This window comes from Salminus brasiliensis, chromosome 24 (assembly GCF_030463535.1).
Source record: "Salminus brasiliensis chromosome 24, fSalBra1.hap2, whole genome shotgun sequence".
In the NCBI taxonomy this organism is placed as follows: domain Eukaryota; kingdom Metazoa; phylum Chordata; class Actinopteri; order Characiformes; family Bryconidae; genus Salminus; species Salminus brasiliensis.
Window position 1 is genome coordinate 3167404 of NC_132901.1, and position 6274 is coordinate 3173677.

The window sequence follows — 6274 nt, forward strand, 5'->3', positions numbered from 1 at the left end:
ATAATCAATAAATAAATGAATAAAAATACTGCAGTTATAACCGATAATATTTAGAATTAATTTAGCACTACTAAAAAAAACTGCTGTAAAATCCCAAGCTTTATTTGATGCGTATATTTATTGTATTCATTTTCAGAGAAAATTGGGACTGCAGTTAAATCATTCTTTGAAATATTTTAATATTATGGTTAGTGTATTATATTTTAATTTGACTTTTATTTAAAAACAAGTTTTGACTTGTTCACACATTGATGATGCCGCACAAACTGGTCGAGGTGTGACGTCAACGTCAACGTCAACGGTCGGATATTAAATAATGTATAATAATAGTAATAATATAATAGGTTATATGGTTATATGAATATAATAGTTATATGAGTAACATAGTTTCTAAACATCTACAATCAATGCATATGTTATTTTACAATAAAAAAAATTCTGTATTTGGACAGGTGGCTAGATTTTTTTTTCCGGGTCTTTTCTTGAGGCTTTTAGGGTTTCTGGACACACCCCGGGTGCATGAGTCGGGTCAAAGGTTCCTTTCATCTCCGAGAAGCTTATCGCCGACATGCACTTAAAATAGTGGCTCCTCTTAGCAGCTGTCTAATTATGGATTTAGCTGGCTCTGGAGTGGTGGTGCACTATTCTACTTTGCAGCGACACCTCCAAGAAAACAAAAACCTTCCTTCATCAAAGGAACATCTAAACAAGCCCTGATGCATTTAGGAAAGAAGTCCTGTGGACTGATTTAGTTAAAAGCAACGGTATGTTTGGAGGTGCAGAGTTTCATGTAAAGAACTCCCTTCCAACTGTTCCAACTGATCCTGCTTTGGGGTTGTTTTGCAGCCAGTGGGCAAAATACCACATTGCAAACAATGCTAACCTGAGGCACAAAAGGTGGGACATATTTTGGCTGTTTTTCAATGGAACGCAGCACAAGACTACGGCAACGGTCTAAGCAGCTATGCTAAGTGCTAATACTCTTATGGGATGTACCAGAGCTTAAGAAACCGACAAAAAATCTTTTCAGGTTTCCTTTTAATAGAGTGAATACTGCATTACAAAGCAAGAGATTGCAATTCATCATCTCTACATTCGTCCACTAACCCATTCGCTCGTTCAGGAAGCCACTGGCTCAGGTAGCCCAGTCACTCCGTCAGGTCATGCTTTGGTTCCTGCATGCATTCCTCCAGTCCCGACCGTATCTGGTAAAGTACAGTATGTGTATGGTTCTCAGCATGCCTGATAGGGACGGTGCTCAGCAGCTTCCAGGTACGTCCACACACCGCTAATGTTGCGCTAATGTGGTACGAAGGTGTCCGTCCTTGGTAAAAGCTCAGTCCTGTTCTGTTTCACGCCGTTACAAGAGACGTGCTTCCACCATCAGCTTCCACCAACATCTCACTGGCTAGACGTCTGGCATGGCAGGAGTTCGGACACTGCAGGAATCCCAGTCATGCTCCATTAGCAGTCCTGAAGCATATATACCCCTGTGTTGGAACAGGGAGCTCTTCCTTTTTGATTTTTAAAAATGATTTTTAATTCAGTCGTTAAGATAACTTCTGACTTTTGCCAGTTTAATCACGTTCACAGGGATGTGAATGTAGTGTTAGGGGTCTTGTCCAAGGATTATAGGTGTAGGGTGGTGTTATCGTCTAGCCAGGCAACTAAACCCCAGTCTGGCATGTAGAGGGTTGTTACCCACCGTTATGCATGTAGAGGGCAGTGTAGTGAATGTCTTATTTTTGGACGGGTCGCAAAGCAGGTGTTAATGACTGGATGAGTGATGTCATCAACATGTCACTGGTATAATTGGTTATAAAAGTTATCTCTTTCGTAATTTCAGGCTCCTGCAGATGGCGCTGTGTGAGGATGATCGGGCTATAAATACCCGCAGGGTGTGCGATGCTACTCAGACGTTGAGAAGAGTGCAATGCATTGGATGTGTGGTATAATAAAATAATAAATGTAATAATTATAATCTGCAAGTGTGTGGAAGTGTACGGTCATACAGGTCTACCAGCAGTTGCAGAAATCCCAGCCTACAGGAAATTCTCCTCAGAATTGTTGCCGAAAGACGAAACTGACAGGCAGGAACCGCCAGTGTGTTTCATGGCCTGTGAATGAAAATCGCTTCAATTCCAGGCAAGAATTACATTTACATTTACATTTACATTTACGGCATTTAGCAGACGCTCTTATCCAGAGCGACTTACAAAGTGCTTTGCTATTTACCCAAGAAAACCATAGCTAGTTAGAATAGGCTAATAATTCAAAAGATACCTCTAAGCTTAGACATTGCTAAACACAATACAATAAGGCGACCATAGAACTATTCCTCCAAGTACTCTCTGAAGAGGTGGGTCTTCAGTCTGCGTTTGAAGACAGCGAGCGGACACCCAGGGGCAGCTCGTTCCACCACTTTGGTGCCAGGACAGAAAAAAGCCTGGACGCTTGTCTTCCGCGGATTTTGAGGGATGGCGGGTCAAGCCGAGCCGTACTTGAAGCTCGAAGGGCTCTTGGTGCGGATCGGCTTTTGACCAAGAATTGCTACTGGAAGTCCGTGCAGGTCCTTCACCACCAATTTCTGAAAGAAGACTCTGAAGGGAACTGCAGACCATCAACATACGGAGCAGAGTGGCACGCAAGAGGCCTTCGCTCACTTCTGCTCAATTTCCTGTAGACTGTAGGGATTTTTGCCACTGCTGGTAGACCCGTATGACCGTACTCTTCCATACACCTGCAGATTCAGCTACTTCCTTCACATTTCAGTCTTTGGCACGACCAAATACAATCACTCCTTTTATAATTATTACATTTATTATTTTATTATACCACACATCCAATGCACAGCACTCTTCTCAACGTCTGAGTAGCATCGCACACCCTGCAGATATTTATAGCCCGATCATACTCATGCAGCGCCATCTGCAGGAGCCTGAAGTTACGAAAGGGATAACTTTTATAACCAATTATACCAGTGACATGTTGATGACATCACCTATGGGAGGGGGGGGTTACACCTTTGTTTGGTCTATTTACCACTATTTTACCATCATCAACATTACACATGAAACTCGAGTAAGACACGGTTTTAGACAAATAAACACATAAAAAAAAAAGTTTTAGATAAATAAAAGGGCTATATTCGTGTTGTAGTCATGGCGACCGACGTCTGGTTCCATTCACCATCACTGTAAAGTAATCTGTTAGTAGGTTTCTCTATGAGGAACAACTGCACATTAAACCACTCTGCAGCTCACTGGCCGAATGATGCAGAAATAAACAAACAACAAATAAAGAGTGATGGATTCCCCCTTTAAACTTCTGAACTCTCACAGCAAATGCAGGGAAGTGGAAGTGCCTGTTTAGGTGGATGTGAGGTCACAATGCAGTGATGATCTGAGCAAAAAACCTTATATCTCCAAAACGGCAACTTTAGCTGAACTTTCAATGGAAGTCAATGGAAAATGATTCCAAGTCCTTTTGGAGCATTTCTACTGGTCCGTTCATTGTGAAATGATGGTTTTTGTGAGACTATCAGAGCATTATGACCACCCCTGATTTGGAATGAACTCGACCCCTCGTTCTCTCAGCTCCATTTTCCATATAGTGGCACTTAGTAGATCTACAGCTCCAGACTGTATCCATCCGTTATTACTTTAGCCTCCTTTCTCTCTGACCACAGAGCAGGTAAGTAGTGTTTGGGTGGTGGGCCGGTCATTCTCAGCACTGCAGTGTGAGACCACTGACATGGTGGTGGTGGTGGTGTGTCAGTAGTGTGTGTTGCGCTGGTGGTACGAGTGGATCAGACACAGCAGTGCTGCTGGAGTGCTTAAACACTGGGTCCACTCACTGTCCACTGTATTAGACCCTCCTACTTGGCTGGGCCACCTTGTAAACACTTGTCCCCGCACAACACACACTACTAACACACCACCACCACCACCATGTCAGTCAGTGACACTGCAGGGCTGATAATGCTGACCCACCACCCAAATACTACCTACCTGCTCTGTGGTGGTCAGTCCTGTGGGTCCTGACCATTGAAGGACAGGGTGAAAGGAGGCTAACTAACAAAGGATGCAGAGAAACAGATGGATACAGTCTGGAATTATAGAATTATAGAGAGTTCATTCCAAACCAGGAATCATTATGTTAAATAAATAAATAAATAAATAAATAACTTCCCTTGGGTTGGATATGATGTCACAATGCAGGTTATTATGATGTCACAATGTCAGCAGGACTAAACTGTAGCACCTGGGGGTTTGTGCTCGTGGTTAGTTTTTGTGAGCTAAAACTAAATATGTACGAGTCCATCAAACAAACAAACAGGTGTGATGTGTTTACGGTAAAAAGGGCCATTCATAAACAGAGTAGGTCTACGATGTAGCTGAAACCTCGCGCAAGTCTCCGTCTACAAAATCTCACAGTACAGCACAGCTCTGGTTCATTTCCTCTGATGTGAACACCTGCCCAATATACATACATACAGTATACTTATCAGCACCATCTCAGTGATGCAGCAGCATCTGAACCTTCAGTAGATCATCAGGAGACTTTTCAGGATGAGTTCAGCTGTTCTTCACTTTAGGGTTAGGGTTAGGTTTTGGGTTCAGGGTTGAGGTTAAGATTAGGACCAGGATGATGGTTAGGGTTAGAATTAGGGCCAGGATGATGGTTATGGTTAGGATTAGGGCCAGAATGAGGGTTAGGATTAGGTTTTGGGTTGAGGTTAAGGCTAGGTTTAGGGCCAGAGTTAGGGTTAGGATTACAATTAGGCCCAGGAGGAGGGGTTAGGATTAGGTTTTGGGTTGAAGTTAAGGTTAGGATTAGGGCCAGTGTTAGGATTAGGTTTTGGGTTGAGGCTGAGGTTAGGATTAGGGCCAAGGTTAGGATTAGGTTTTGGGTTGAGCTCAAGGTCATGGCCAGGATGAGGGTGAGGATTAGGTTTTGGGCTGAGATTGAGGTTATGGTCAGGATGAGGGTGAGGATTAGGTTTTGGGCTGAGATTAACGTTATGGCCAGAATGAGGGTGAGGGTTGGGTTTTGGGCTGAGATTAAGGTTAGGGCCAGGATGAGGGTAAGGGCTGGGTTTTGGGTTGAGGTTAAGGTTAGGATTAGGGCCAGGGTTAGGGTTACATTTTGATTTGAGATTGAGGTTAGCGCCAGGGTTAGGATTAGGATTAGGTTTTGGATTGAGATTAAGATTAAGGTCAGGATGAGGGTTAGGATTAGGCTCTGGATTGAGATTAGGGTTAGGGCCAGGATGAGGGTTAGGATTAGGCTCTGGATTGAGATTAGGGTTAGGGCCAGGATGAGGGTTAGGATTAGGCTCTGGATTGAGATTAAGGTTAAGGCCAGGATGAGGGTTAGGATTAGGCTCTGGATTGAGATTAAGGTTAAGGCCAGGATGAGGGTTAGGATTAGGCTCTGGATTGAGATTAGGGTTAGGGCCAGGATGAGGGTTAGGATTAGGCTCTGGATTGAGATTAAGGTAATGGTTTTGGGTTACGGTTAGGATTAGGTTTTGTTTAATGGCAGTAAGATATTAGGTCTACTTGATGTAACAGATGAACAGCAAATCTACTTCATGTCATTAATGCATTAACAGAACATCTTCAGGGTCTTTACCTCAGTGTATTCAGAGGCTTCACTGCTGCTGCTGCACTGATCTGCTGTCATCTGACGTGTTACTGAGACTCTGTTAAGAGGTTATTAATCATCTACAGAGGATCACTCCATATCAGGTGTTACCAAGTAACACCACAGACAGATAGAGAAAGACAAACAGGAGTTAAACAAGGAGAAATGCTGAGAGGCTGAGGTCCTGTGTCTGTGCATGGGTGTCCACTGGAATGCGCGTAGGATTAAGAAAGAGGCAAAAAAGGAAAAAGCACAAAGCTTTGCTTGAGTGTGTCTTCTACCCCAATCAGCTAGGCAAATGTATAACGTACTAAAGTGCATAATAAGAAAATAATATACATTCAAATGGAAATCCTGACAAAGATACTGACAAAGAAACACCAACCCAAGCAGTTTTAGTCTAGCAGGTGTACGTCTGTGCCTGTGTGCGTTCATAAGCAGTGATTCCGGCAAGATTTTATGTCTCACACTGACTGTGTGTGTCCTTAGTTAAGCCATAGCAAATGTCCATTTCTTTCCATGTCATACCTGAAAGAGGAATTTCACCAATTTTTTGGCCCCTCAGAGAGGGTTCGGTGTAAAAAGGCTTATTGTAGAGAAAACCTACCTGACTACTGACTACTAA